The sequence below is a fragment of the Elephantulus edwardii genome, unplaced genomic scaffold (assembly GCF_000299155.1).
Source record: "Elephantulus edwardii isolate Elephantulus edwardi_28Jun2011 unplaced genomic scaffold, EleEdw1.0 scaffold00038, whole genome shotgun sequence".
In the NCBI taxonomy this organism is placed as follows: Eukaryota; Metazoa; Chordata; class Mammalia; order Macroscelidea; family Macroscelididae; genus Elephantulus; species Elephantulus edwardii.
In genome coordinates, this window is record NW_006399788.1 from 15,018,439 (window position 1) to 15,038,843 (window position 20,405).

Genomic DNA, 20,405 nt, shown 5'->3' on the forward strand with positions numbered 1-20,405 from the left:
GATGTTGCCAACAAAATTGGGATCATCTAAACTGAGTCCAGCAGGCTAATTCTAAATGTAGTAATTTTTTCTCACCATAAAAAAAAACCAAAACAAAACAGGGAATGCTGGCAAAATAAAATGCAAAATGACCCCAAGTCCTTTAAACTGCTGTGACTACCCCCAAGCAGTCAACATAGAGTAGATAAGAATAAATATCCTACTCTTCTTTTTTAGGAACTAATGTAACAGTGAACCTCAGCTCGGGTTTCACGCATTTTAAATAAAGCAGATTTGCCATACACTCAGCTAGAGTTGCTTCCAAACTTTGTAGTTAGTTTGGACCTTTCACATAAAGAATTGATGCCTTTGACCTGTGGTGTTGAAGAACAGTACTGAATATCCTATGGACTGCCAAAAGAACAAATAAATACGTCTTGCAGGAGGTACAGCCAGACTGCTTCATGGAGGCAAAGACAAAGCTTTATCTCACATACTTTGGGCATGTTGCTGGGAGAGGTTATTTCTTGGAGAGAGGGACAACATGCTTGGAAAAGTGGAAGGATGCTGAAAGAGAGGAAGACTCTCAACCAGGCAAATTGACACAGTGACTGTAGCAATGTGCGTGAGTGTGTCAGAGATTGTGAGGATAGCACAGGATAGAATCTATGTTGTTCATGCTGAGTTGTACTCAACTCAAAGGCACCAAACAACCCCATTGGACCACATCCCCAGCCCCAACAGGGACCCAGTGAAGGACCCAGTTGAAAGCAGAAAGGTGCCCTGGTAGTTAAGTGACTAGCTGTTAATGAAAAGATTAGGGGTTCAAACCCACCAGCTGCTCCACAGAAGAAAGATGTGATGTTCTGTTTCCATAAAGATTACAACCTAAGATACCCTATTGTAGATATGTCAATATGCCTCCTGTCTATATACGTTTCTATTAGTCTGAACCAATGGCTATAGGCTTGATTTCTGGTTTCAGGGCCAACCTAGTAGATACCTCTCTCCAGGGCCCTTCCACTCCAGAAGGTCTAAGTTTGGGGTCAGAATTCCAGAAGTTTCCAGAAGTAGAGCATCCACCCCTTAATCAGTGCCCTTTCACCTTACGCCCAGGACAGGAGGCAGGCTTCAGCTACTGTTTGCAGAGACAGCCTTAATCCTGGTGAGGTGGAGCCTGTCACAACCCTGTTTATCTCCCTTTATCAGGCCCAAGCCCCTCTGTGGGTGGCACCTACTGACCTGTCCCTGACGGAGCCCAGTGTTGACATTGTCTGCTTGGTTCTTCTCTCTCACCCTTGTGACCCCAGTGTCCAGTGAGCTGTTCCTGGAGCCAAAACCACTGACTGCTGGAGCCATGGTAAGGGGGCTTTCACTATAGACCTGTGACTTGGGGTCTCAAAAATCGGGTCAAGAGGCAGACCAGGGAACAACTTTGAATAGGACTTGAGACTTGGGGGAGGCACTGAGTATTAGACAAAGGGTGAGACAAAGGGCCTGGGTGGGAACTCCAGTGGCTGGATTTGGTAACCATGTGTGCTTGGAGGGCACTTCACCTGGCTGAGCTCAGTTTCAGGTTTTTAAAATAGAACTAATATATTTACCCCCTTGAGGGTTTCAGTGAGATGTGCAGAGCTGCCCAGCACATGGTGGGCCTCTGCTCCTCCCAGGACTGCATGGCTGTGGCTAGAGGCCAGAAAGGCTGCTGTGGACTCCTTGAGAATTAAGGTCTTCTGGATTTAGCAGTCTTCTAGGCATGCTCTTTCTTACCCAGAGAAGAATGCAGGGGGTGCCAAGGGCCAGTCCACAGAGAAAGCTGCAGGGGAGCCAAGGGCCAGAGCATGGTCCTTTCCAATTACCAGAGCAGCCCACGCAGCCTCTTCTCCAACCACACTATGGCTTGAGCACACCTTCTACTGGGGCTTTAATGAGATGCCCGGAGCCAGACACCAGTTGTCCCAAGTCCTGATTTCTCTAGCCTCTACCTCCAAACACCTCTATCCCCTTGTACCTAAGAAAGGTTTTCTGGAATCCTGTCACGTGGCCATGAGGTATCAGGGAGAGCAAGTAACAGGAAGCCACTCACACAGCTGCATGGCCTTGCTGTTGTTGGGTGCTGCCAGGAGTCGAGTATGACCTATTGTTGGGGTTTTTCATGGTGGTGTGTGTGTGTGTATATGTATATTGGTTTATTTATAAAATATAAATATATCATTTTATGCCCCATTGTTGTTATGTAATGTCGAGTCAGAAGCAACCCATAGCTGACCCTCTGGTGTGTTTTCAGAGACAATGAATAGCGCAGGAGAAGATTGCCCATCCTTCTTCCAAGGAGTGCAGCTTCTTACCACTAGGTCACCAGAGCTCCCTAGTACGACCCATAGAGATCCTATAAAACAACAAATCTGAACACTGTCACAATTAGAACTTTCCAATGTCCCCCACTCCCTGCCAAAAACAGTAAGAGAACCCACAAAAAGCAAACTCCGTCTCTGCCACCAGCTCATAGTTGATGCCCTCCAGGGGGTGTCCCAGGAGTAATCCCGTGGGAGGAGATTGCCCATCTTTCTTCTGCAGAGTTCCTAGAGAAGGGGAACCTTTGGGTTACCAGTGCAATTCCCTGTGGTTTGGCTACTACAGCTCCCTCCCTTAGGGCTCTCCAAGCATCTCTGACCTTCCAGGGACCCTCAGGAAGAAGTTGGGGCTCAGTGGTGTGGTCTCAGTTTCCCAGCTCTACAGTAGAGGTGATGATGGTGGGAGGGGGTGATGGGACCCTGGAACCCAGTAGGGTTCAGGTAGCCTGTAGCTTCTAATCTGCTGACACCTGGCTTTTCCTGTCATAGGTCCATGGACATAAAGAGGTCAAGTTCCAAAACTGGGTGAAGACTTACAGCTGTTGCCCAGAGATGTACTTTCAGCCCACATCCGTGGAAGAGATCCAAGAGGTGAGTGTGCATCACAGCATTCATGGGAGATGAGCCAGTCACAGAGGCTCTGGCCCCATCCAAAGCTGAGTCCATGGCCCACTATCAGCAAAAGTGCTTTCCTTAAAACGTTAAGTGAATTGTGTAACTACCTTGCCTAAAATTTTTCAGAAACCCCAGCTCCTGACGCACAAGGCTGTACACAAGCTGGGCCTGTCTCTCAGCCTCTGTCAAGTCCCCCTTCTCTCTTGGTTAATACCCTCCAGTCATACGCTTCTTTTTTTTAGTTTTTTAATTTTTTTCCACATGCTTCTTTCTTATACATTCCTACATCCTTTCTCCACTTCTAGCGAGAGAAAATTTACTACTGGCCACACCCTACAAAAACTTCCCTTGAACCCACTACAGTTGTGACGAGATTAGAGTGTTACGTTACACCTCTGTGTTTGGCAGATTATAGGGATGGCTACACAGCCTCCACATCATATACAAGTATTTTGGCGGACACAATTCAATCCATGTAGCCTTTAACACACTAACATGCATGGTGGGTGAGAGAGGAAAGGATGAGAACAATGCTTCTAAACCTTTCCTGATCTTCCTTAATTTTGGAACCCTTTAGTGCTTGGTAGAATAGATGTTTAGAACTCCTTATGAAGCTGTTTCAGCAGGGATATGACAATAAGAGTGAATGGACTCATTTCAGTCACTTTCTTTCAATTATTTACTTACTCAACAGTCAGTAGAGATTGTCTGCTTATGCTGGTAGTAGGTTAAGCATTAGGGAAGCAGACCAGCGAGGCCATTGTTCCTGCCCTAGGATGTCTTCATTCAGTCCAAGAGGGAGCCAGGCAGGTCTTATAGGCCTTTATTTCTGAAGGTTCTCGTGTACCACAGAAAGCCTTCACATTGTGGAAGATTATCACGTGTCTGCACTAGAAGAGCCTTATGTCGCACATTAGGAGGGTCCTTGGTTCTCCATCCTGTTTTACTCCCTGCTCTTTCTCTCTGGCTCTCTTTCCTTGAGTGGTTTTCATGCAGCCTCAAGTCAGGCCCAGGTTTGAGGCCTGGGGTGCACAGCATGGAGACCCATCTCTCCTATAGGCCAGCCCCTGGCAGTCCCTGGGGCCTCACAGAGGCAGTCCCAGGTCAGTCCCGAGCCAGGTCTGAGCCATGCATTGTGTTGACAGGTGCTGGCTCTCACCAGGCAGCAGAACAAGAAAGTCGGGGGCAGCCACTCTCCCTCAGACATCGCCTGTACTGATGGCTACATGATCCACATGGGCAAGATGAATCGCATCCTCAAGGTACATGAAAACTTCACCTCCCACACTATTTGCTCTAAACAGACAGACTCTGTTCCATTCAAAGCCTTCATCTCAGATCCCACAGCCCTTCTTTTCCCTGAATCCTCAAAATGACACCCTGGATCTTGGCTCACCCTGAGCACCCCTCGCCTGAAATGTGCCCAGGGTTTGTGCAAACCTCTTTCCAGGTCTGCAATCTACTTTCTAGCCACAGGAGAAGGGGTTGTCCATTCTTTCTCCTGCCAAGCCCCCCAATCTACTTCTCTTGTCAAGCCTGTGAAACATAGATTCACAGTGGTGAGTAGGGAAGCGTTTGGAGTGGCACACAGCAGGCAGAGAAACTGAACATCAGAGAGGGAGAGTAACTTGCCTGGTGCACACAGCCAATTAGCAGCAGAGCTATACAAAGACTCAAGCCTCTGATGTCAAGCTTCTTGCTAGGATTGTGTACATACCATTCAGCCACACTTGCTGGATGCCCGCTGGGTGCCTGGCAGCACATCAGGACTTCTATTCTGACCTGCTGGGCCAACTCCACTATGTTATCATTTGTGTGTGTGTGCGCACGTGTGTGTGCTATCATTTTCTGTTTTAAATAGCCTACAGCACCTGGTATTCCCAGGCAGTCTCTCCCATCCAAGTACTAACCAGGCCCAACCTTGCTTAGCTTCCAAGATCAAATGAGATTGGGTGAGTTCAGGGTGATACGGCCATAGACTGTAGTATCATTTTTGCATTATAATTATCCCTCCTCCTAGCCCCATTGCAGTTTTTCTAGATCTGAGTTTTTCTAGAACTAAAACTAATTGTGATAGAGTTGGAATCAACTTAAAACTGACATTCCATTGGGTTTCCAAGGCCGTCATTCACACGGGGATCGATTATCCATCCTTCCCTCATGGAGCACCTGATAGATTTGAATCTGCCAGAGAGGCTCAGCCTTTGGGCACAGCTAGGACTGCTATGGACTGCTCTCAGGCTGCTGATGGTCTCCACCTCTGAGAAAATATTCTGGTCAAGGCATCAGTCAAGGCAGTAATGAACTCTGATTAGTGTGTGGGGTAAATGACTCGTGCTTTCAAACTAGACAGATGTGGGTTCTTAGTCCTGCCACCTATGTTTGTGTGACCTAGGGCAAGTGACTTAAAGTGTCCATCATCTCGCTGTGAAGTGGAGACTGCGCCGATCTCCCAGGCACCACAGGGATCTTGGACACAGCAGGCTTCTTGCACATTTTACTCTCCCTTTCCCAAGATGCCACATAGATGCTACTCCCCCATTCTTGGTTTTTGCCTAATCATCTCAGGGTAAGAATAAAATACGGAGCGTTAGAGCATCACCTATTAAAGGTGAGTTCTGTTGGCCTAGTCTGGAAGGAATTGTACTGCTAACTGAAAGGTGGGGCCTCTTCAGTGGTTCGAATCCATCAACTGCTCTGAGCGAAACCTTTGGAAACATGCTGGAGCATCAGCTCTGAGTTGGTTCTGACTCTGTGGCATGAAGTTTGAGGGGTTTGTTTTGTTTTTGTTTTTTAAAAGTCCCTGTAGGGATAGGGCCTCTTTAGACGGAGACAGGAACCCTAGTGGTACAGTGGGCTATGTGGTGGGCTGCTAGCCCAAGATCTTCATGGTACAAAGCTACTTGCCACTCTGCAGAAAAGGCAATCTACTCCCATGAAGCTTTATAGTCTCAGAATTCCTTTTGAATTCTGCTCTGTTTTATAGGGTCGCTGTGAGTCAGAACCAGCTCAACAGCAGTGAGTTTGGGTTTGGGGTTTAGTTGATGACATTGCAGAACTATAGGAAGGAATCTTATAGCCTGGAAAAGCACAGATCTAGCAGTTCTCTAACTCACTCATTGCCGTCAAGTTAGAAGTAACTCTCAGCTGGCTGTCCAGCAGGGAAGGAGATCCTTTGTCTTTTTCCAGTGGAGTTGCGTGTGCATTTGAACCTTTTGCCTTTGGGTTGGCAGTATGACTCCTTACCACTCCGCTCCCCGCCTAGCAGTCTGGAGACTTGAATCGAACTCCTAGCCCAGCTAGGTGACCTTGGGCACAGCCTTCTTCACTGAGGCTCATTCCTTCCCTTGAGAAAAGAATTGTGCAGAATAATCTGAGTTCCAGCTTTCCAGGACTCCACCCCCTTCCCCTCTGGCCATCTGCAGTGGGAGGTGCCTTACACTGACCTCAAGGTAAGACATTGGAGCCTGACTGTAGGGTGAGGTTGGGTTCCTCTCAGCAGACTGGTCTCTTGCAGGTAGACAAGGAAAAAAGGCAGGTAACTGTAGAGGCTGGCATCCTCCTGACTGACCTGCACGTGGAGCTGGACAAGCATGGCCTGGCTATGTCCAAGTAAGAACTGTGTCCCCAAGTCCTATGGGGTGTAGTACTCCTGCCCCCTAACCCACCCTTAGCCAGACACACTAGCATCTGGCTGGATGACCTCCTCCTGTAGAACTGCTGCCCTGTCTGATGCAATCCCTCTTTTTTGGGGTCCCCATCTCCCTCCACAGGAGGAAAGCCCACAGTCCATGTTGTGTGAATAATAATTAAAAGAAAAATGCCAGAAATTAGTTGAGAATTTTTTAACACACTTGTAAAGGAGTGGAAACTATTAGATTAAGTCTTTCTTAAAACTTGCAACAAACTGCTTTAGGGAGCCAAACAGAAAGATAAGCAAACTATTTACTCAGAGAAGCAAAAGACTTTGTTCAAGCCACAAACAAACCTAGTAAACTCACTTTTTAAGGCTTCATTGGTTAATTTAATTGCTTTTGCAAAACTAGCCAAAGGAGCTAATCTCTTTTTTTTGTTTGTTTCTTTTTTCTTTTTGTTTATTTTTTCTTCTTTTGTTTGTTTTTTTTTGGGGGGGGAGCTAATCTCTAAGTAAAGGGTTCTGACCATTAGAAATAGGTGACAGAGTTGTTTGAAGCATTGGAATAACAATCTCTTTGCAGTTGAAAAGGACACCCAGGGAAGTCTGTAGTTCAAGTGTGAGAAGTCTGTTGTCCTCAGTTATGGGATCTGGGCATCTCTGGTCCCTTCACTCTGGCTATTCACCCTGCTTCCCCAGTTGGTAAGACAGCCCAAACACTTAAATTGTATCTCCTATGTACAGCCTTTGAAAAACAGATGAATAAAACCCAAACCAGAAATGAAGCAGCTCCTAGAAAGTGTGGCAGGCAGATACAGAAATCAATAAAGCACAGTGCAGTGCAATAGCAATATCGAAGATATATTCTGGGTGTCACGGAGCACCAAGAAGGCCACGTTCAGCCTTGGCAGGGAGATTAATGCATGAGGGAAGGATAATCAGGGCAAAGTCCCTGCAGAAGGGGCTCCTGAGTTGAGTCCGAAAAGATGACTGACTAGGTATTAACCACTAAAAAGAGAGGGGCTCTAGGCAAAGAGAACAGCAGGAAAAAAGCAAAGTGTGTAAGCAATGTGAGGTGTGTGGGGACTTGTGAACACATGGTGGGCAGAGTTCATGACCAATGAGAAAAGGAAGAAATGTGTTCTCATTAAGGACAAGCATTAATTGCTGGTATGCATGGGACAAGAACTCAGGCAGGAGATGGATAATCTCTTTCACTCTGAGGAGCTTCAATCCAAGGTTGCCTCTTGCTCCAGAGAAGCCTGACCATCTTTCCTATCTCCCTCCCCACCCCTTCTCGATGTGTCTAGCCTGGGAGCAGTGTCTGACGTGACCCTATTGGATCAGGAACTCACAACACAGGGATCAAGCATGGCATCCTGGCCACTCAGGTGAGTCCGACCACGTCTCAGCCTGTGTTCTCTGCTGGGTGAACAGAGACGGGGAAGGGGCTTCACCTCATGTCAACTCCAAGGTAATCAGAGAAAACACTGGCTGACGTCCGCTCCAGGTGGCCCTTAAACACTGTCCTCTGAAGGAGATTCAACAAGTGTCTGGCAGAACTATTTCCTGCTCTAATGCTCAATTGCCTCCCTCTGACACAAGGACCAAAAGTGCCCTCGTGCATGCTGATGCTCTAACAGTTGCAGAATGCTCTGCCATACCTGCCTCACACGAGCCTCACTAGGTGTTTCCATAAGCTGACCAAGAGTGCAAATGCATATGTTGAACAGACCACCACGTGGGACAGGGTGAGCAGGACAAGGGCAGAGCCCGTCTTAGCTGTGAGACCTGGGAGCCATGCAGGGACAGGCCTTGCCAGTGTCCAGGTTAGAAAGTGGGGCTAGAACCTCGAACAGAGCGCAGGGTTGCCCCATGTGCACCTGGCATTGACACCCTGTCATGAAAAAAAATCTGGTAAACTTTGCCAGAACTGAACAGTTCAAATTCACTACGAAGTCCAGGAGTAACATTAGCCAGTATATAATATATCTGCTTTCTTTAAAATGCGAAAGCAAGGCTGAGGCTCACTTGGAGCTGAACAAGGAGGGTAATTTTTCCATTGTCCTTTGGCCAGTTGAGGGTTATCACTGCAGTTTGAAGGGCCTGGGGTCATCTTGGCAGTACTCCCTGTTTTATCTCCTGGGGTGGGTCATAAAACTCTAGCAATAAACAGTAATCAGATTCTTTACTAATTCCTGAAACAAACATGCATCTTTGGGAAGGATCAGGTTAGCAAAATGGAATCACATTGGTTTCAACTCGAGAAGAACCAGTTTGGTAAACTGGTTGACAGATTTCAGACTCTAATTTGGGTTCAGTGCGCTGCTTCATCACTCATAGGGTATGTGAATTCAAGAAAGGTTTCTGAACTTTCTGTTTTCATCTGTAAAATGGATTGAGGAGCAGGGGGTGACGGCAGAGAACTGATCTTCAATTAATGAGGAACAAAAGAGCTCAAATGTTAAGTGAAATGCCTGACCATTGGACAGCTCACAGGATGCCTCTGCCAGGAATCACCCTTAAAGAATAAGGTCTTTGAGGGGTTTTTCCTTTTTCATTTCTTCTTCTCTGTCCTCCCTCTTGTAACAGAAACTCAATACCATTTAAACAGTGAGTTCTCCAGTTTTCCCTCCCTCTTGTCCCTGCTAACCACCAGTAAGCTTTGTTTCACACGTTTGTGTGTTTCACAAAGTGTTACTGTTGTTGGATACCTTGAACCCTACGAACCGGAGATTGGAGCCTGTCCTAACTTGCCCCATCTTCACAGTCTCTGCTGGGCTCAAGCACATTGGTATAGCCACCGTGTTAATCCAACTGCTTCGACCACCTTCCTCTTTCTCTTCCTCTGCTTGTCCAAGCGTGAAGTCTTTTTCCAAGGACTGAAGTCTCCTGACAACATGCCCAAAGTATGTGAGACAAAGTTTCCTCATTCTTGCCTCCAAGAAGTGCCCTGGTTGTGCTTCCTCCAAGACAGATTTGCTTGTTCCTTTGGTAATCTATGATATATAGTCAATACTTTCTGCAAGACCACAATTCAAGGGCATCCATTTTTCTTCAGTCTTCCTTATTCATTGCCCAGTTTTCAGATGCATATGAAGCTATTGAAAATACCACAGTTTGGGTTAGGTGCACCTTAGTCTTTAAAGCGACACCCTAGCTCTTTAGTACTGTCAAGAGGCATGTCTTTTGATTTCTTGACTGCTGCCACCATAGGCGTTGATTGTGGATCCAAGTAAAATTAAAGTGACATGGCAATTTTAATCCTTTTACCATCTATCATGATGGTCTGTTGGTTCAGTTAAAAGGATTTTTGCTTTCTTGAGGTTGAAGGCTATATAGTTCTTTATCTTCTTCAGTATGTCCTTCAAGTTCATATAAGCAGGATATGCAATATTTTTCTTCTTTGTGTGTCTGGCTTATTTTACTTGGCAAGATGTTTTCAAGGTTCATCCACTGCAGAGCAAGTATCAGGATTTTGTTTCTCATTCTATGTGAATACTATCCGTTGTATGTAGGTAACACATTTTCATTATCTATTCATCTGATGAAAGACACTTAGGTTGTTTCCACCTTTTGGCTAATTGTAAATAGTGCTGCAATGAACCCTCCTCTAACTTTCTTTCTGTCTTTTTTTTTTTTTTTAAGAAAATGGGGCTTTATTCAAGAGATTCTTTACCTTGAGATTCCTGAGACTCCGCAGACGTGGAGAGTCCTTTCGGCTCTGCTGGCACCTGAGCTGGTCCTCATGCCTCGAGATCTCAACAGGCAGTGCATACTTACAACTGCACAGTTCTGACGACAAAGATCTTGGGTCTGTCGGGAGTAGTTTTATTGTTTTTGTTTGTTTTTTTAATGGTGAGAAAAATTTATTTAGAATTAGCCAGCTGGACTCAGTTTAGATCCCAATTTTGTTGGCAAAATTCAAAGCATCACAGTCAGGAGCAAGTCGAACACATGCCTTCTTCTCCCCATCAGGCCTAATCGAGGTGCTGACCTTAGCCTCATCAATGTCATAGAGCTTCTTTACAGCTTGTTTGATTTGGTGCTTGTTGGCCTTGACATCCACAATGAACACAAGTGTGTTGTTATCTTCTATCTTCCACATGGCTGACTCAGTGGTCAGGGAGCTTGATGATGGCATAGTGGTCAAGCTTGTTTCTCCTGGGGGTGCTCTTCTGGGGGTATTTGGGCTGCCGTCGGAGTCTCAGCATCTTAGGCCACTGGAAGGTAGGTGACGTGAAGATTTTTTTTTTTTTAAATCTGTGGTTGCCCTTCAGGACGCCTTCTTGGCCTTTAATGCCTTTGCTTTGGCTTCAGTTTTTGGGAGGGGCAGGGGCTTCCTTCTTCGCTTTCGGAACCATCTTCGTAGAAAGGGCAGATTGGTTTTTTTGAGGAGTTAATCAACTGTAGTTGGCCAGCACATTGGCTAGTAAGTGTTCCAAACTACAGAAAAGGAAAACAAATTTTTTACATCGGAGACATCTACAGAAATAGTTTTCAATAACATTAGTGGAACATCACCTCCTCTAACTTTCAACAACTAACTTTCAAGAGCTTCCCTGCAGACCACGCTGGGCTGCAAGGAGCAGATTTACTAGACTTTATTCTTGGGAGTTCACTACACTCATTTATCAGATGCATAAGAAGCTCTGTGCTAATTCCACCCCCAGAGTTCACAGAGGGCTTTCATCTGAGTCATGAGTCATCTTGGTCTCTGGCTACTGAAGCTGGATTTAAAATCTCCCCTCTACTACTGTTGTCTTTGTGATCTGGATAGAACTTCAGAATCCTTGCCTCCAAGGAACAAACCTGGCTTTACCTTCTCTAGAACAGACCTGTTTGTTCTCCTTGCAGAGGAACTATTTTGGTTTTGGTTTTTATTCATATTTCTTGAACTCTATGAACACTCATTGTCGTTTAGTTGAACAGACTCAAAGCTGACACTCCAACGGGTTAGTAGTAGCTATGACTTGTATGGAAGGAAACTGACCATCTTTCTCCTGTGGAGCCATGGGTAGATGGTGGTTATTGTTATTTGTCTCAAGTCCCTCTGCCTCCTGGTGACTCCAGGTATAAAGAAGTGAAATGCTGCCTGGTCCTGCACTGTCCTGTCGATCAGTGGCTGCTCTTACTGCTATGATCATTAGAGTTTTCAGGTTAACACTCCCCAGAAGCTAATCTTCCTTTCTTGTCACCTTGGACATACACCTTTGTTGCTATTCATTATTCTCCTCGTTCCTCTTTTCAATGCAAAACTCCAAAAACTCACCAGGCCAGGGAGGACCTGAAAGGAAGAAGTGAGCCAGGGAAGGGAAAGACAGACTGCAAATACTCATTTAGCCATATTTCTTACATAGGTAAGAGCTCTCATAGAGAAATGGTATTGCAGTAAAGCATAGACATGTGTCACAGAGCAGGTTCTCAGACATGTGGAGTCCTCCATGGGCACTTCTGGTGCCTTCTCAGAGGGTATTCACAGTCCAAGGCAGCCCCGTAGTACTGGGGTTGAAGGTCAACAGTTGGACCCCAAGATTTGACCATAATCTTAACCTCATCTAGGACTGATGTGAGGTTGGTTGCTCCCATTTCTGTAAAATAACCAGCAGAAGATAGAAATAATTCTGAGTAAGACTGCACCCTAGAAACCAGGAGGATAATCATGCTTTATTCTACATGTTACACCACTGGCAGAGAGCAAAGGGGAAGAGGGCTGGCTTTTGGAGTTTTTTAAAGAATTAGATTGTCACATCCTTCTCCAGAGACACCTCTGGGTGGATGCAAATCTAATCCTTTCCTTCAGCAAGTGAGTGACAATTATTTGAACCACTCAGTTGTGCTGCTAACAAACAGGCAGTGTCGCTCTGGTGGTTTAAATCTACTAGCAGCTTCTCAGGACAAAGGTAGACGATCTCCTTCTGTGCAATGTGCACTAAAAACCCTTTAGAGGGTGAGCTACACGTCAGTTCCGACTTGATGGCGATAGGGATTGAGTGGAGATCACGGGTCAGGCAGGGAGCTAGATGCTTTGTGTGTCTTCTCATTTGATCTTCCCCACAACTCTGAGGCAGATATTATTAACTCTGTTTATGGACAAGGCGGCACAGAGAGGTCAACCAGCGGGCCCATCCAAGGTCACACAGCTAGCAAATGCAGCGCCCACCCTTAATTTGTCCCTGGACTTTGCCAAAGAGCTCCACTGCTCAGCTTTTGTTCGTGGCACCTGACTGTAGTTGAAATCTAATTTTTTGCAAAAGTCGTTCTGTCGACCCTCACTCCCCACAGATGGTGGGAGCGCCCCATTTCTGCCAATTTCTCCTCTCTGGTCTTGGTCACTCTTAATCAAAATTAGTTCCACTTTATCTGTTCTCTCAACCCGGGCACCACTCTGCCAACTCCACACGTCAAAAGCAATTTCCATCCAAATTAGCAGGTAACAGAGTGTGGACAAGGACTGAAACGGGTAATGAGAGAGGTTTCTTCTGAAATGGGGTCAAGGGGGACAGTTTTAAATTTAATTGTCGTCTTTCTTGCAGCCGGGGTCTAAAGTATGGTTCTTCTCCGACTGCCAGGTGGTGGCGCTGACTCTGATGACGGCCAATGGGACCGTCGTCGAGTGTTCTGAGAATAGCAACGTGGAGTTGTTCCAGGCTGCACAGGTGCACCTGGGCTGCCTGGGTGTGATCCTCAGCGTCACCCTGCAGTGTGCGCCCCAGTTCTACTTGCAAGAGACATCCTTCCCCTCAACCCTGAAAGAGGTACTTGTTATCCCTTGTTCACTATTATTCAGCCTCAGAAAATAGACAGGCATCCTTCACAAGTGGGTTTTGCTCTAGGGATAACCCTTGTGCACTTCAGACTCCCTTGATTGAGGAGTAGGACTGACCTTTCCAACCCTTTCCAAGCCTAAGGGATACATGGCCAGAAACCTTTCTGAGCTGATTCATGAGACTCAGGAACCACAAGAGTGGGAGAGGTATGGGAAAGAATGGGAGTTGGGTAGAGATTCGCCTGTGTGAACTGATCACTTGGATAGTAGTAACTCAGCTGCTCTGAGCCATGAACCTGCCCATGCTTGTGTTCATAATGATTTCTTCATGGTAAGATGCGTGACAGAATAATTATCAAGTCTGATGGTTGCCTAAGATCACACACAGGGAATTTGGATCTGGATTAAAGAAGGTAGAGAGGGTTAAGGAGTTTGGGTCTGGCTTAAAGGAGGTAGAAAGTGTGGCTTCAAATTGATCATAGTGCTTTTTTGAAAATGAATTAAAAATGGTATTGTCTGGTTGGGTGGGTGGGCAGCTTCCTGAATGGGTTGATGGATGGCATGTAACATGCTTAATGCCTGGGTCCATCTCTCATAATCACTGAGCCACTAATCTTTTTAAATGTTATGTTGGTTTGTTTATATGTAAATTGCATTTCACATTATTCTTCATTCACATTGTGTTTCATGCAATCATTCTTATACATTATGTTTTCTAAAAATCAATCATCCTTGGACCTTGCCCATCATTACTCTGTCTTTTCAGGTCCCCACTGGCTCCTCCCCATTTCTTTCTCCTCCCTCCCTCCAGCCATATTCCTAAACTTATCTCCTTGTTTTTCAGCAGGGAGTCATGGTGTCATAGTCTGTAGGGATCTGTGCTGCTAACTCAAAGCCCTTGCCTCTCTGATGGTCCAAATCCACCACTGGTTCTATGGGAGAAAGATGGACAATCTTCTCCTATCTGATCTACAGTCTCAGAAAACCTGCTGGAGGATAGCCAACTTGGTAGCATGGATTTGAGATTTGTTTGTTTTCATAATTCATCATGAGTAGACACTGCCAGTACCTAACAGCAATGACTCAACATGATTAAAGACCATGGGCTTTAGAGTTAAAATGGATCTAGTCTAATCCTGGCTCTGTCACTTCCCAGCTGTGACCTTGTTAAAGTCTTTTAACATTGTTAAGCTTTTATTTCTTCACCTAAATAGAGTTACTAATGTCTAATTTAGGGAGCTATCGTGGCTTGAGTGGTAAGGAATTTTGCTGCCAATAAAAAGGTGTGCCATTCAAATACACTGGCTGCTCTGCAGGAGAAAGATGGGCAGTCTCCTCCCATGTGATTTACTGCCTCTGAAAAGCACCCGGAGGGTCAGTTATAAGTCAGTTCTGACTCAATAGCAAGCAAGGTCTACTTCAGAGCTCTAGTGGCTTAGTGGTAAGATGTTGTGCTGCCAACCCAAAGGTAGGCAGTTCGAACCCACCAGCTGCTGCACAGGAGACAGATGCCCTTTCTCCTCCCATGCAATTTACGGAAAACAAAAACTCACTGGAGGGTCAGCTACAGGTCAGTTTTAGCTCAAAGATACACAACAACTTAAGTCTTGTTGTAAAATACCCAGTTCAGTATCCAAAATAAGTAGTACTTATAAGTACTACTAATCCAAGATAAGTAGTAACTATTAATACTGATTTAAATCTTCAATATTCTTCTCCAAAATCATAATTTCAATGCATCCGTTCTTAAGTCTCCCTTATTTATCATCCAGCTTTCACTTAGCTACGAGGTAATTAAAAATATCATGACTTGGACCATGTACACCTTAGTCTTGGAGGCTTCACTTTCTTAACACTTTAAAGAGGTCTTTTGCAGCAGGTTTACCTAATGCAACAAATCTTTTAACACCCTAACTGTTGTTCCCGTAAGTATTGATTGTAGAGCCAAGTGAAAGGAGATCCTTGACAATTTCAATCTTTTCTCCACCAAGTACTAGCCTACCCTTTTTCTGGTCTTCCTTTCACCTGGGTATGGCAGACTACAACCAAGTCCTGATTTTTCAGAACCTTATTCCGGCCTGCTCCCAACCCCTACTCCAATACATGCGCCAGCTGACCTCTCTGTCTGTCCAGAGCTCAAGGGTTTTGCCTCCAAATCATCTGAACATTGATGCTTCTGGTATCCTGGAAAACTCATATGTGATTTATTGGGTATGTTCTCAATGTTAAAATTTCTTTTAATATAAACTCGCTATGTTTTTAACATAACGACACGCAAAAATAAGATTCCAACCTCCTCCTCTAAAAAGACAAAAACATATACTTACATGCACACACATGTGCATGCATGCAATTGCATTATAATAAGCACTCAACAAGGAGCAGTACTTGGAAGGGACTCTGGGAGGTCTGGCCATCAAATCTGACTATGCAGCTTAGACCTGTGACCTTAAGCAAGTCTCTGGCTCATTGAGCTTCACTTTGTCAAAGTGGAGTGGATTAGACAGTGCTCAAGATCTCCTTCGGCTCTAACATTCATAACCCAGGACAGAGACAAAACCATCGCTCTCCACCTCACCCACTGTGAAGACAGGATCATCTTACTTCACTAATCTTTCTCTCTTTGGAGCATCTATGGCAGTTCCTGAGCCTAATCCTCAAGGAGGAACATACATCTTTATGGAGATACTCCCTTACACACACACACACACACACACACACACACACACACACACACACGCATTCGCCTGTGACTCAAGTTTCTCCTACTTAAAAAGGAGGATTCTACGCCCCCTATCCATGAGTCAGCATATTCACTGATGGATTTTTTGTCCCTTCTCCCTGAAGTGGCTGTGATTCTGCCTGTTACTGCAGACCCAGCAGTGTAGTTTCTCAGAGGCCCATTATCAGTTTCCATCATCCTGTGAAGAGCCTTCCCCACCACCAGCCACAGGCCATAAACAAGGACTGTCACAAAATAGGCTGGTGGCCTTTTCAACCAGGGGATTTACTGCAAGGGAGGCGTGCAATAAATAGGCTCATATTTAATTTGCTGATGCTTTCTCCATTTTAAGCAGCCTTTTAAAGGGCTGAGAATGCTTGGGAGGAAAGGATAAAATGAAGATGAAAAGCCATGATAGAGGCCTTGCTCCCCTCAAAGGAAACAAATCAGTGGAGGAGGAGAAAAGACAGAGTGAAGATTCAAAAAAGCGTCTTCCTTCACTCTTCTAGGTGTGGGATGTGTTCTTCTAATCTGAAAGGGATGATATTGGTTTGTCGTCCACAAGACATACAGTTTCTTGAGAACAAAAACCCCAAAAGTCACAATCATTGAGTCTCTTCTGACTCATGTGGACTCTGTGACAGAGTAGAACTGATCCATCATGTTTCTGAGGCTATGAGCCTTTATGATAGCAGATTGTCTTATCTCTCTGCTATGGCCTGAATCAGGTGCACCTTAGTCTCCGACTGACCCTGTTGCTCTTTCAGTACACTAGAGAGGTCCCTGACAGCAGACTTTACCAATGCAATTCATCTCTTGATTTCCTGGCTGCTGGTACCAAGATTGTTGATTGTGGAGCCAAGTAAACTAAAGCTGTTTATAGTCTCAATCTCTTCACCATCTATTGTGATGCTACCAGTCGCCCCAGTGGTGAGAGTCTTTGTTTCTTGATATTCATCTTCAGTCCATATTGAAGGCTGCAGTCCTTGAGCTTCTGCAGCAAGCTCTTCAGGTCCTCCTCAGTTTCAGCAAGCAGAGTTGTGTCATCTGCATAACGCAGGTTGTTGATGAGTCTTCCTTCAATCCTTATGCCCCATTCCTCCTCATACAGCACATCTTCCCAGATGATATGTTCTGCATACAGATTGAAAAGGTATGAAGATAGAATACATCCCTGAAAGACTATAAATTGCAACAGAAAGAGACTTAATTTTTCTCCTGAGGAGCCGCTAGTAGATTAGAACCACAAGAGAATTGTAGGTTTGTTGATTGTTTGTTTTTTTTCATTAACATGCAACTCACTGTAGACTATTCCAGAGCTCCCTCAGGTGCACAAAATACACAATAGTGTTCAGTGCAAGGTAACTCAATGATCGCTTGAATGAGAGTTTATTTAAAATTGATCCTTTTTCTTATTCAGTGTGGTCCTTGTCAGATCCAACTCTGTGCTCCCCTCGTTACGGATTCTTTTAAATGCATTTGAATTTCATTTCTAAATGCTAATTAAGACCAGATTGAGGGAGGAGTCATTCCCAGATTCCAGAAAGAGTTGCAATCTGTGTTTCACAGGAATAAACAAATCCTTATGATGCAGTGAAGTGAGGAGAGACAGTGAGGGCTACATCAGTCTGCTGAAGGTTGTGCTAAGACTGGAGCTGCCTTTAGGAACTTTTAGGACAAATTTGTGTCACTTCTGTTTCTTTGTAGTCTTTTCAGTATAGAAATATTGTCCATTGAAAGGTGAAAGAGGCCTAGAAGTCATTGTCAACTTCTTTCTCACTATACTGTCCAAACTATAAGACCAGATGCGTCCCACTGTCTACCTGAAGCCATCCCTCTCTTTGGTCTTGCTGTTTTAGCCTTGGTTCAGTTTGAATGGTGACTTTATTAACAGCTTTCTTCTGCCAAATCACTCTCTTAGATGGTTACTTGGTTATCTAATGAGATAATCAGAACAACAGAGCCTTCTGTTTCTCTTTATAGGTCTGGCAACCAGTTCCTAAAGCCAGTTCAATTCCTGTGCAGCTTTAAGTTTTGGAAGCAATCCCAACAGAACCATTTATGCTAATAACACATAAAAAAAAAGATATTCTATAATGGAATTGCAAGGTCTTAACTCCCTTGAATGTTTTCTCAGGAAACACAAGGTAAAGAATTCATTATCCTGAGGACCTTCCTTCTCCAGATAGGATTGCTTCCAAGCCCTGATGGGAGGAAGGTTTAATTCACAACTGGATGGTTTTATCATTCACCCACCACTTACGACACATAGCTGAAGGACATGAAAGGTACAGAGCTAGATCATGCATGAGCCTTGCGTTTGAGGCATTGACAACTTAGCCTAGGAGAAAAATCATGTCTTCCCACTATAAACCAGATAGGAAATGACAGATGCTAGGAGAGAGGCACAGGCAATGAGGTGTCTTTTATCACTTCCTTTATAAATAACAATTTGGACATGCATCTTTTATGAGCCTGAACTGTGAAGTGGATGCCATTACACTTTTGCTGAGATTTTAGACATTTCATTGGGATGAATGGGATGGATGGCTTGTTTTTTGCTTGTTTGGTTTTTTGGTTTTGCTCTTGAGTGTCCCAGAACCACCCTCCAGGCCATGCAGCTAAGCTCTCTTTCCTACTTTCCCCAAAGAAAATCCACTTTCTTCCACTCTTTCATGAGAGCCCCAGGTCCCTGAAGGAGTCTGTCACCTGTTAGAATGGAAGTGACAATGAGAGAAGTTGTGGAGTTTCTTCTGGAACCTTTCACAGACCTATAGCACATCTGGGAAGGCTCTTCTCTCACAAATAAGAAAACTTCCTCATATAAGAAATCACAGAATCCTCTATCATTTACTGTGTCATGTCATTGTACTGGCAGTTCTCAGATAGAGCTTGGTAAAACTACAAGCTATACAACAAATGTGGCTTGCTGCCAGCTTTTTCATTAAAAAAACCCAAACCCAACACGATAAGATGAACAATTTCTTTAGCATTGACTCGATTCTTTACATGTATTGCCCCCCTCCTTTATCCCTCTTCCAATTTATAAATCTTCACTCTTGTGTCTCTAGCATGAGACCAATTTTGGTTCATTTTTGGTTCTCAATATTTGTTAATTGAATGAGACAGAAATAGGGTTGGAAAACAGTGATTGGACAATTATGGCAGATAAAAAGGAGAAATTAGAGTTCGGGAGAGTTGGGGAAGTGTGGAGGATGCACATCCCTGGCACTATCAGAGGGGGACACCAAAACAACCCCAAGGTCTGCTGCTTCAGTGGGGAGGGAGAAAGAAGGGGCCGCCAAGGCAGTGATGTCAACTAGGGAACAAACAAGTGGTAACTCCACCCAACCTCCCTATTCTCTGCTGTCCTGATTTCAGCACCCCTGTCTTCTACCAGGGAGGGTGCTTGCTGCCAGCTTTTGTTAATAATGTTTTATTGGAACACAGCCATGCTCGTTCCTCAATGCATTTCTGTGACTACTTTTAAGTTACTACAATGAAGGTGTGTAGTTACCACAGAGACCTTAGGCCTACAAAGTGTAAATTATTTTCAATCTGACCTTTCACAGAAAAATTATGCGAACTCATATCCTAAGAGAAACCAAGAAGGTACAACATACCCACTGACTTTGAAGAGCTTATTAACTAATTTCAGAGACAGACATGAACTTCAATAATTGCAATATGGTTCTCTGATGTAGAAACCACTTAAAATGGCAATAGGAGTTTTTGTGGAGGAAAATGCATTTAAATTGGGCTTTTAAGCTAAGGAGGGTTTTTAAAGGTCAAAATAGAGAATTCTAGAGAGAAAGACCTGAAAAGGTTAAGGTATAGGGGGGTAAAGGTTAAATGGTGCATGAGCATATCTGGCAGCTGCAGGAAGGTTAGGGAAAGATCATAGAGGACAATTAGTGTGGAAGGCTAGGGTAGGGTCTAAAGCAGTACTAGCAAAAAAAAAAAAAAGTATAAAATGTGGCCACAAATGTAACTTTAAATTTCCTGCTAGACACGTTTTTTAAAAGAAAGTAGGTGAAATCAATAATATAGGTTCGTTAATCCAGTGTATGTGTTGTTTCAGTCGTTTTTGGATAATCTTGAGTAGAATTTTGCTTGCATGTGAAATCAATGAGATTGTTCAATAGTTTCCACACTCTGTTGGGTCACCCTTCTTTGGGATGGAAACAAATATAGATCTCTTCCAGTCAGTTGTCCAGGTGGTTGTTCTCCGGATTTCGTGGCACAACTTAGTGAGCACATCCAGGGCAGCATCAGTTAGCTGAAATATGTCAATTGGTATACCATCAATTCTTGGGGCCTTATTTTTTTGCT

The 20,405-nt window shown here is 44.5% G+C and overlaps 1 pseudogene; it reads left to right on the top strand.

The window, feature by feature from the left end:
- The first annotated feature begins 2,025 nt into the window (after positions 1 to 2,025).
- LOC102852465 overlaps positions 2,026 to 20,405 on the top strand; it is a 38,827-nt pseudogene continuing 20,447 nt past the window's right edge.